The 12,257-nt window shown below is 47.9% G+C and overlaps 1 protein-coding gene across 2 annotated transcripts in view; it reads right to left on the bottom strand.

Annotated features, from left to right (window-relative positions):
* The window catches only part of LOC309849910 (uncharacterized protein C1orf21), a 224,161-nt gene that overhangs the window by 177,901 nt on the left and 34,003 nt on the right, over nt 1-12,257 (bottom strand). The gene's annotated exons all lie outside the window — the stretch shown is intronic.

The following is a 12,257-nucleotide window of genomic DNA, read 5'->3' as shown; positions in this document are numbered from 1 at the left end:
CCTTTGTTCTGAACATCCCCCCAACCCAGGCCCCCTCTGGCTTTGAGCAACCTTGTCAATTAACCCCAACATGCCTTGCCAAGCTGATCCCTTTCTTTGTGCACGGTGAAGAGGAAACACATCAGGGACCACCACACTAGGACACTGGAGGGACAGCACAGTGGGAGGGGACACTCTGCTCTGCTGGCACAAAGTCATCCAAGCTGACATGGAAAGAGAACCGAGGGACCTCTCTGTGGAACCCGGACAAGCGTCAAGGCCCCTTCTGGCTCTCAGATTCCTCAAAGGGAAATACAAGGGGCAAATGAGTTTTCTTCTCAGAAAGACACCTGCTCAGGACTCCTAAGGCAACACGGAGTTTGGAATTGAGATAAGTTCAATCCTGCATTCCTTAGGAATGAGAAGAGAAGTTGATTTTTGAGAGCCCGGAGAATGTGACCTCTTTGGCCTTTTTTCTCCGCACTGGGAAAAGTCCATCGAGTGGGGTTATGGCTGCAGATCAAACATTAAGTTCCTTTGCACTCTGCCCACCAAGAACGTCAACGACCTGACCCGTCCCACCATCCAGCCCACCTGCATACTGCAGGGGCAGCTACCTCCCTCCCCCCCAACCTGGAGGGTGTGACATCAGGGAGAAATAAAGAAGGCTCTTTGCTGAGATAGGACCCAGGAGCAAGAGCAGGCCTAGGCGGGAACTTCTGACTAGACAATGATTTCCTTACTCATTGTTTGTTTGTGTTACTGACCCAAGAGCCTTGATTCTGGGGCTCGGGTCACTTTTCTGAGTTCATTTTGGAGTGGGCCTGATCCTGAGATCAAACCCCTTTTTGGCCTCCCAGAATGATTTTCTTTCGTGAAATGAACAGTTGTTGAAATGTGGGGCGGGAAGGAGGGAAGAAGAGAGATAGAGAGGTTCATTCCAGAACGAGTGAAACATTTTAGCATTTTAATCTTCTGAACAAAAATTCCAGGAGGATTGCCCCGGCCCTTCCCAACACCCCACTCCCACAGGACTTCTCTTTCACCAGAGTTGCTCTTCTCCCCCAGGGACAGAAAAGGCCCCGAGCTGTTGAAGATCCCTCGTGGTTGGCCTCTTACCCTTCACGTCTCAACTCCAAGGTCAAGTCCTCAGAGGGATCTTCTCAAGCAGCCTCCCCCCACCCCCAGCCTAACTGGGCAGTTCCACCACCTAGTTACTGACCGGACAGCCCTCACCAGCATCAGAGATTATCGCAGACAGCTGTCTCTTTACTGGGTTAGGGCTACAGCCCCCTCTGAGAACAGATGTTCTGTGAGACTGGGGACCCCTTTTGCCTTGTTCCCAGCTGCACTCCCGGCACGTGGACCAACCCTGCCCCTGCAAGGTGCTCCACGCAGGACTGAGGGCGAGCCAGACGGGGATGAGAATGAGGTCCGGGAAGGGCAAAGAGGAGGACGAGGCGGTGTGCGTTCTAACAACTCATCAACTCGGAGGACGAGGCGGTGTGCGTTCTAACAACTCATCAACTCGGAGGAGCGCGAAGCAGTATGGCAAAGATCAAATAGAGGTTTTGACCTTTGGGGAAGTGTGTTGCTGGTTCCTGGGCTCCTGGTGGTTGGGCAGAGCTGGGTTCCAGGGCCACTCGGCCTCAGGCCCGCACAAGTGATGACATCTCTGGACATTTCTAAGGGCACTCAACTTCGCACCCAGTCCTTCCCCACCCCTCCCATGCGCACGCTGTCCACGTCAGTGTTCCAGGCTGACCACTCCCAGGTCCTTAAGCGTCAGACTTGACCCCGTACTCTCAGTGGGATGGCCACACTGCATCATTAAGAAAACGGGCTGCGAAATGAGTTCTACCCCTTCCTCCCAGCAACAATGCCCCCAACTTAGCCGCGTCTATTCCACGTCCTCTACCTTCCAAGTGGGCACAATACTAGAAGTGTTCTTTCTCCTAAGGCCACACTCCCCACCCCTTCCCACTTCCCACGGACTTCTCTCCTGCGATCGTCCCCTCGTCCACACCACTGACCCCTCCCTTTCCACTGCATCGTTCTCCTCTTTATATTCTATTTGCAGCTCTTCCTAGCCCTCTTGGGCTTTGGTCCCCATCATGCTGCCCTCCTGAGACTTTCTTATTTCTTCCTGTGAATAACTGCAGCCCCGGGAGGCATCCATGTAGGCAAGTGGTATGTCCAAAGCTGCACTTTACAAAGATCGGCATAGAAGCGATATCATGTATGCACTGCATATTTTAAGCCAGACCTTTCTCGGGGCACCTGGGGGGCTCAATCAGTTAAAAGTCTGCCTTTGGCTCAGGTCATGATCCCAGGGTTCTGGGATCGAGCCCTGCACTGGGCTCTCTGCTCAGCAGGAAGCCTGCTTCTCCCTCTCCCTCTGCCTGCTACTCCTCCTGCTTGTGCTCTCTCTCTGTCAAATAAATAAATAAAACCTTTAAAAAAAAAATGAGATCTTTCTCATTTTCAGTCCCTGGGAAAGAGGAGATTGGGGAAGAAAGCCTTCTGCATACCTACCCTTCTCTCTGCCAGCCCAGCAGAGAGCTCTGAGCACCACCCTTGGCAGCCTGAGCAGACAGAAAAAGATTTTCCACAGCTATGGTAGTGAACCAGAGTAAGGAAGACTCTAGGGTATGGGTGACCACCAGGCACATGCTCCCCACCAGCCCCAACCCTCCATCCTGTCCCCCACAGAGGAAGAACTGCCCCTGGGGGCCAAGAGATGGCCATGCTCTGCTGTCTCAGGCTGAAGACACATACCTCCCTAAAAAAAATACCCAGGGTGAGAAGGAATCCAGGGCCCTGGGAACAACTCACCTGCCTCTGGCTAGGGACAGCCCTGAAAGGCTGCCCGAGACGACACAAGCGTAGACCTCTCCAGTCTGACTCGGGAACCACTGATCCCAAACCCCAGTGCCACAATTCCATGACTGAATGATGGTGTTTGTTTGTTTTAAAGATTCTGAGGCTAGTCTTTTGATATTGAGCCCAATAATAAAAAATCACAAATTCAGGATTCCATATTCTCTTTCACTAGAAACCAGAAAAGCAAAGCAGGAGCTCCTAATAACCTTAAGGATTCTGTAAAATCTCTCATGTTCTCCATTTAGTTCTTCAGCAAATGTCTTAACTCACTGAAAGCTTATAAATTTTGCAAGGATGTGGTACTGTATTTTTCCTTCTTCCTCAGAGAGGAACCAGATCTCAAAAGAAGGAATGATGAATGGGTATAGTTATAAATATTCCGATGCTAATGAGAACCAAGACGAACTGTAGAAAAATCTGGTATTTGAGGGTTAGTTAGCTCCTGGCACGTGCTTGAGCTAACAGGTCCTGACCTCATATAAATCCCAGAGCTATTTTATCAAAGAAGAAAAACAAAGCCAAAAAGTACTCATAAAGTACTGTAAGTTCAGATTTCATCAAATATGATTTAATCAAAAAACCCACCATGTTTTCCAAAACACAGGTTAACAGACGGCTAATTGAGATCTAAATTGTATTCATGGACATTTTAAGCATTTTAATAGATGGTTGTTTGTCACTTCATTTTTTGTAGGGGAAAGAGAAATGTCAATCAAAGTCCTACAAACAGTAAAATGTGTTATGTCTGAAATAGCAACTCCTCTTATGTGAGGAGGGGCCCAGAGTGGAGAACATTCAGAGAAACACAGAGCAGGGCTGCCTGACTGATAAGTGACTGGTAAGTTTGTTACCTGTACCAATATGTACCCAAGATCACAGATTACAGGTGGGTGCTGTCTAGCGTTGCCTGATTTGGGGCGTGGCGGAATCACCAATTAAAACTTGAATTTCAGGGACGCCTGGGTGGCTCAGTTGGTTAAGCGGCTGCCTTCGGCTCGGGTCATGATCCCAGCGTCCTGGGATCGAGTCCCACATCGGGCTCCCTGCTTGGCAGGGAGCCTGCTTCTCCCTCTGCCTCTGCCTGCCACTTTGTCTGCCTGTGCTTGCTCTCGCTTCTCTCTCTATGACAAATAAATAAAATAAAAAATCTTAAAAAAACAAAACTTGAATTTCAGATAAACAACAAATAATTTTTTAGTATGTCCTAAAGTGTATCACATGGGATATGCGAACAAATTGTTCATATTTTTGGTATACTGTATTTTATCTGGCACACCTAGTACTACCTGGTGGTTGGCAAAGCTTCTAGGACATTTCAGCTGCATATGAGAACAGCAGATCCCTCTAAGTACCTTTGTTGCCCTCAGACCAAAATCCAGTAATTCTTTTATGCCAGATGGCATCAAATGTGAATAAGCAGACACCTCAAGACAACATCCACAGTGTCCATGGAAACACGCTCAAAAACTGTCTGACTGCTTTCCTAAATTAATTTAGAATCATACAATCACAGAATTTTAGAATTGGGAGACCTGCATAGACTCCTTTAAAAAAAAAAAAAAAGAAAGAAAGAAGAAAATGATGTCATTCCCCAGCGCACATAACTTTCCTACAACCAGTTACCAACATGGGAATTGAGGAAAGTGACGTGGGCACCACATTTAACCACAGGAGAATCAAGAAGAGATGCCAGTGCCTCTCCTGCCCCAGTTTATTTATTTGTCCAGTGCTGGCTACATGAGGGCTCTTTTCACAAGGAGTGATAGAAGCAGAGAAGGAATGTACTATGAGCTCCTTGAGGCCCAGATGGGTATTGAATGCATCTGTGTAACCGAAGTGGTGGGCACTTGGTGGGCACTCCATGAGTATGTGATGAATTAATGGATGACTGTGTGTGGTCTTGAGTCACTGAGACCACATGTGTCGGCTGGAAGAGACAGAGAAGTGGGCAGAGCAAGCAGGAGGGAAGCTCTGAGAACAGGGTCATGGGAAAGGGCCAGATGACCACAGCCATGGCTCTCGGACCCTCTTCTAACTGGGTCCTCTTGTTTGTCCTTTCCCAAGAAATGACGCAAAGATATCATCATCCCCTCCATTTGGGTCCTCAGGAAAGCAACCTCATGGTAGCACAGGGTCAGCTCAGACTCTGCTGCTTGACCATTTCATCCACAGGCATAGGGACACAGGCATAGTCAGTGGCCCATAGGTTCTCACTAACAACTGTGACCCAAGGGAGAAATAATTAGTTTCAGAATACAAATGGAAATCAGAATTATCCAAATTAGTAGATGTTTGCTTAGATGACCATAAAACATTAAGTCAACAATCAAACACAACACTCACATTCTCAGACAGAGGTCATATTTAATATGGAATATGTCTATATTTTATAATTCTGATGCAAGGTTCAGTATGACCAGCCTTAACCAGATTCCTTCTTCCTCCCATGTGAAGCTGTTCTAAAGTAAACTACCAGGTAGACCACCTCTCACAACATTTAGAAAAAGAGTAATTCCTTCTCCTTCCTTGCCTATCTTCAGCCTCCTCAAAGCTATTCATTATTATAATGTCTTGACTTTAGATGCTTCTTTATGCAGCAATTTGTTTACCTGTGAAGGCTTATATGGTCTCCTGCACAGTGATGTACCGTAGGAAACGCTGAAGAATTCAGTGTAGATCTGCTGGAAAACGTTCCAATGCTTGAAGCATGGAAAGAGGCACAGAAACTAATAATGGCATTGGAAGAGTGCTCACCATGTGTAAGGCATTGTGCTCAGCCAGTGAGATACTAATACCTCAAAACATCCACTGAAGTGGGATCTATTCTCGTTCTCCTCTTACAGACAAGGAAATGGAGATTCAGACGAGGAAACGGAGACTCAGAGAGGTTAAGTATCTTGCCTGAGGTCACACAGCTGAGCCAAGATTTAAACCCGGACCACACGATCCTGTTTTATGTAAGCTGTTGATTGTTGCTGCCCTGGAGTCAGATGGACAAAGGCTCATTGCCCAAAGAGTGGTTCCAACTTATAAAAATGTTAGGAAGGGCATGGCCCAAATGAGCTAAGAGTGAGGGACAGTGCGTGGGAGGGAGGGAGAAGAAAGACAACCAAAGAGAGTTTTCTAAGCAGGGATGATCGAAAAGATGGAAAGGCAAGAGGCACACGCCTCCAACTAAGGTCAGAGCTGCCCAGGCTGTATTTTGGAGCTGGACGGTTATAGACTAGGAAGTGGAGCTTCCTAATGCCAGGAGCTGGGGGGGATACCTCAAATTCAGACATTACAACCACCTCATTTAACAGATGGGCAGCCAAAGCCAAGAAAGGTTAAATAACGTGTCCCAGATCACCCGACTGATGAGGATTCCAAGGTGTCCTGACTCTAGGCCAGGGCTCCCTCCCCTCCAGCTGCCTCCCAGGGCCTGCTAGTAAGAAGTGAGAAGACAAAAGGACTTTTTAAAAAAGCAATCCAAGACACATAAGGAGAACCTGATCTTTAAAGCCTCTCTGAGAAATCTTTGGGGAGCCACAGAGAGTTAAGAGAAGTTCCTGCAAAGGAAAGGAGACAGGTCAGCATGCTTTTGGGTTTTTATAAATGGGATAGATCCAGGAGACCAAACCAGTAGATAGAGTCTGTCTAAACTAGAAAGGGGCTTTGGCAGTTTTTTGGAAGCACCAGGTACTAACAAGAATTCACTGGAAATATTATGTTGCATTAACTTTGTATCTCACGTTTTACAGTTTTTGGTAAGCAGGAAAAGTCTGGTGGGCTTAAAGCATCAAGACTAAAGCAGAGCATATGGTAGTCTCACACCTGGAGATGAAAATGGTGAAGTAAAAGGGATTTAGCTCAAACATGATCTTAGGACACCTTCGGCAGCCCCATTGCAGACATGGAAAGTCCACCCACCCCAGTCCCACAGGTCTGCACAGTCGCTCTGCTGGAGCGAAGGAGACAGCTTCCTGTGGTTCGTTTACCAGGCTGGACCCCACTTGGGGGACTGCGAGCTGATGAATCCGGAGCCCCTGCACGCCGGGGGATCTCAATTATGTTGACCCAATGAATGACTTCCTACTTCTCTTCACCTGCTCATTCTCTACTGGGTACCTACAATGTGCCAGGAATTATGCCAAGCACCAGTGTGCCCTGCTTAACAAGACAGATGCGACCCCTGCCCTCGGGGAACTTAGCGTCTACTGACGGAGACAAGCATAAAGCAAATAATCATACAAACAATCATAAGGGTTACAGAGGAAAAGTACCAGATGCTACCAAAGGGGGCATTTAGGGAAGACGGCTCTGAGGAAATGACACGTAAGCCAGGAATCAAGACAGAAGTTAACGAATTAAAATTGAGGGAGAGGGGCGCCTGGGTGGCTCAGAGGGTTAAGCCTCTAACTTCGGCTCAGGGCATGATCCCTGGGCATGATCCCAGGGTCCAGGAATCGAGCCCCGCATCAGGCTCTCTGCTCGGCAGCGAGCCTGCTTCCTCCTCTCTCTCTGCCTACTTGTGATCTCTGTCTGTCACATAAATAAATAAAATCTTTTAAAAAATAAAAATAAAAATAAAAAAATAAAAGCGAGGGAGAATAACGCCGTCTAGAAGAAGAGCCTGGTGAAATCCCAGAGGCAGAAGATGCAGGGCATGTTGAGAGAATGGAAAGCAGCCCCACGGGGCTGGGACACAGCAGAGCGTAATGAGCCCCGGTAAGGGGAGGGAACAAGCGGGAGAGGCTCGCAGGTCTCTGATGATGCCTGCCCAGCGGGCACAGGGACATGCTGCGGAAGGGCTAACGGTGGAGAAATGAGATCCCACAGGCTTTCTAAAAGACCACTCTGGCGGTGGGTGCAGCATCAACGAGCCGGGGAAGTGAAAGACCACCAAGTAAGTGGCTCCTGCGGCCATCTGGCAAGTTTTGAATGGACAGCCAAGTGGGTGGCAGCAGGGCTCACGGGAGTCATCCTTCTGGAGCCATCACGCAGAGGACATTGGTGCTTGGGTGACAACTTCAGGAAGATCTTCATCACGCAGGGCCACGGTTTCTCGCTGGCTCCGCCCTGGGTCTCTGTCCTTTCCAGCACCTATCTTGATGGGGAGGAGGCCAGGAGGGAAACCAGCCAAACCGCTAGTACGTAAAAATCTGGGAGGGATGGCCAACGCCAGAAAGTTCACGGAACCACTACGGGCCTCTCTCGTAGGTTCGGAGAAGAGAAGGTTGATAAAGATGAAAATGGAACCGCCGCATTCTCACGGGACTCCCAGGCCTGGGGTGAGGTGGGGAGAGGTTTGGGCCCAACACACGTTAAGGCCAGGCCCACTAAGATAAGAGCTGTTAACAGCGCTATAAACAAAGTTGTACCAACACGCACTAACAACAGGACTGAATCCTGGCAGGGAAGTAGGGCAAGTTTCTTTCAAAACTGGCCTCTGACCTTGGCCTTTCAGGCTGAGTAACACTTGGAGAAGTAGAGGTGGGGAGGGAGGGGGCATACCTGGGAGTAGAAGAGTCTGAATAAAATAAGACCAGAGAGGAGTGAGTCTGTGGGAGCCCAGGGGCAAGGCAGGCCTCCATCCACGTGGTAAAACATTGGGATTAGCACTGACCTGCCCATTGACGACACTCATCCACACATACTGTCTCGTTTCATCTCACACTGTCCTCGAGGTCAGTAAGACTGATCCTGTTTGACGGCAAGGCGCCCACGGGTGCTCCCCTCACCCAGCCGCAGGGGACAGAGCCAGCAGGCACGCCCAAGTGATCAGCCCCATTCCTGAGCCTTGTTCCGCGGGTCACCCGTGAAAATATTGGCTTCATGAAGATCCAATCAGAAATTATGATAAAGAACAGCCCTTCCATGATCCTGAAGTCAAGGCAGCTCTTGGTCTGATTTCTAGCACTTCCACCTCCCAGCTATGTGGCCGTGGACTGGAAGGTGTATCACTTCCAGGTGAAGTTCCCCACATCTGGATCTTGGGACTCCTAAACCCACCCCACCAAGATTGCTGAAAGACTAGATAAGAAAGTGCAGGGAATCAGGCACGAACCTGGCACACGCTGTTAATGCTGGCTTTTATTAACTCTCATTATAGCTCGCTGCCAAGGTCAGAACACGTGAGATACCATGCTTGACTGCAGGTTCCACATTTTATGAGAAACAGTGAAAATTCACAGAATGTTTGGGAAGGGGGATCGCAAGAGAAGGTTCAAGAAAGCACTAGTCTTGCAAGTACAGACACCTAAAAGCCCGAGTTCTTGCCCTAGTTTTGTCACTAGCTAGCTCTGTGATCTTAGGCATGTCACAACTTATTTGTGACTCAGATCCTACCTGTAAAGTGATGACGGTTGAGATATCAATTCCAAATGACTCCTAAAGTCCCATTCAGCTCTAAAAACGCTTTCAATTTTATGAATCCTACCTGATGAGGACCTTTCTTTTTCTTTTTAGAAGATTTTATTTATTTATTTATTTAACAGACAGAAATCACAAGTAGCCAGAGAAGCAGGCGGGGGTGGGGGTTGGGGTGAAGCAGATTCCCCGCGGAGCAAAAAGCCAGACTCGGGGCTCCATCCTAGGACCCTGGGATCATGACCTGAGCCTAAGGCAGAGGCCTAACCCACTTAGCCACCCAGGCACCCCAGATGAGGACCTTTTAAAAGGGAAAGCAGTTGTCCAAAAGAAGAAATGGTTAGGGGCACCTGGGTGGCTCAGTGGATTAAAACCTGTGCCTTCAGCTCAGGTCATGATCCCAGTGTCCTGGGATAAAGCCCCACATCGTGCTGTCTGCTCGGCAGGGAGCCTGCTTCCTCCTCTCTCTCTGCCTGCCTCTCTGCCTACTTGTGATCTCTGTCTGTCAAATAAGTAAAATCTTAAAAAAAAAAAAAAGAAGAAGAAGAAGAAGAAGGAATGGTTAAAAAAAACCTCCATGCTTTAGTTTTGAAAGTGATTAGAAGCAGTCACATAAAAGAGGAGTACACTTAGGATGTTTTACAAGAAATAATTACAAAAGCAGGACCAATAGGAGAGAAGCTCAAAAGGGAAGAAGCTTTTCACTCAAGCTGAGGAAAACAGAAATTCTCAACAATAAAAATTATTCAGTGATGGGCACTCCCAGTACTTTGCCCAAAGTGGCACATAAAAAACTCAAGAAATGATGGATAGATGGACGGGGTGGGGAGGAAGGAAGGAAAGAGGGAGCTGGCTCAGGAGGAGTAAACTTCCCCATGGGAGCTGCATTCAGGCATCAGCTCGGGATCCCCTGTAAGAGGCACTGCGGGATGGACTTCTATCCCACGTGGAAGGTTCCACTACAGGTCAATGGGATATCTGGTGCCTCGTTTCTCTCCCACTAACTCATGCATAGTTTATGTATGTATATTTTTACCAGATTAATTTCCCTAAAGGACAGTTCTGTTGATGTCACCTTCCTACTCAGAAAATTTTAGTGGCTCCCCATGGCCTCTTCAGTGAGGCTCACAATCCTGATATTTATCTGAGGGTTTATTCCAGCTCTACGGTAAGGACATGAATATTCATTTTTCAAATCCTAACTTGGCTCTATCTCCCATCAAGAAAATGACCACTCCTCCCCTCTCCCTACAACTCCTCTGAACTATATCTATTGTTGTATATTATTACACACAATTATAATACGTTTGGTGACAGTTCTTCTCTTCCACGAGACCGTGAGGTCCCTGCATGAGGAAGGAATCTCTATCTATGCACCTCCCACAAGGAGCAGCACACCTGACTTCCAGTAGTCCTTCTATAACAATAGAAATTGCTCATTTTTAAAATTTTTTAAAGATTTTATTTATCTATTTGACAGACAGAGATCACAAGCAGGCAGAGAGGCAGGCAGAGAGAGAGAGGAGGAAGCAGGCTCCCTGCTGAGCAGAGAGCCCAAAGTGCAGCTGGATCCCAGGACCCTGGGATCATGACCTGAGCAGAAGGCTGAGGTTTTAACCCACTGAGTCACCCAGGTGCCCCAGAAATTGCTTATTTTTATCATAAACAAGGCACTCCATTAAATTCCTAATATGCACTACCTTCTTGGATCTGTAGAACAACTCTGTTGTTCACAGTAAATACATAAGGACCTGGGGGTAAGGGAAGATAAGTCTGCCCAAGACTGGTACCCCACGCCTCAAAGTCCTCACAGGAAGCGTTCTCCATGCTGCTTTCCCGCAGCAAGGCCATCTAGACAGCTACAACACGTTATACATTCCTCTCAACAAAGCACTGACTGAGCCATTAGGGGACAGGTTCCTGATGCAGAGCTCCTGCCCTTAATCAGCTTACAATTTCATGTGTGAAAGAGACAAACCAACCATTATGGCACAGAGCAAGAATGCTACCAGAGAGGTACAGATAGGAGGAAAAACACATTAGCCAAAGTGGGGAGAAAGGAAATACTAATTAGAGCAATGACTTCTAATTACTGAGCATTTACTGCGTGCGGAACAACGTCTTGAAAATCATGTCACGGGGTTTTACAAATAAACAAAGTGCAGCCGAGCGAGATCACAGTGTGGTTAAGTGATTGAGATCATCGCTTCTGGAGGCAAAGTGCCATTGTTCTGGTCTCGGCTCTGCTGCTTTCTCGCTGTGTGCTCGTGTGTGCCGTCCGTCTGTCCGTGGGTCCGTCCGTCTGTCCGTACCGTAGGTCCTCCACCTCTAACATGGGAGCAGTTCCTAGTCACAGGGACGTTACAGGGATGAAGCCTACGCCGGGCACTGAAAATGCTCCCTGACGCTGCATGAAGCTTATTAAGTCACTCGACCCGGGGCATACCAAATTTCCGATTCCAGTATCCGTTTGTCCACAGCCTTCCCCTGGGAGGCACCTGTACCAAGGTGATGCTAGGGTCGGGCTTTGAAGGCAAAGGCATGTATACGAGCGGGAAGGGTATGTCTGGCTATGGAAACAGCCAACATTCCACACTGTCCTACTCCTGACTATTGCTCATTCTTTTCTCTGCCGGATGTTCCTCCTCCCAGAGTCCTGACCCAATGAAACCCTACCCATCAGCCAACAAAGCCATCCCAGTAGACGTCTTCCACAAATGAGGCCCTGATCTCCCTCGCAGACACTCGGCTGACCCCTCTCAGGTCAGAGTCAGTCTTGGGTATATGGCTGGTATTTACACTTTCACCCATACATGTACGTGCACCACGTACATACCCAGAAATCCATGGGGCTTCTAGAATGCCTCACCTTCACAGGGCAGGTACTTCACAAAGCACCACAAGACAATGATCATCAGCTCAAGTTCAGAGATACTTGCTACACTAATTACCATTCCGAAGCTAAAATTAGAAACCATCCCCAAACTACAGACAGCTCTACTGTAAACAATATTTCCTACTCATCCTAACTCATCATCTTGAATTTC

The sequence above is a fragment of the Mustela nivalis genome, assembly GCF_964662115.1.
Source record: "Mustela nivalis genome assembly, chromosome: 16".
Taxonomy (NCBI): domain Eukaryota; kingdom Metazoa; phylum Chordata; class Mammalia; order Carnivora; family Mustelidae; genus Mustela; species Mustela nivalis.
The sequence above is the reverse complement of the archived record's forward strand: the minus strand, read 5'-3'. Positions and strand labels throughout refer to the sequence as shown.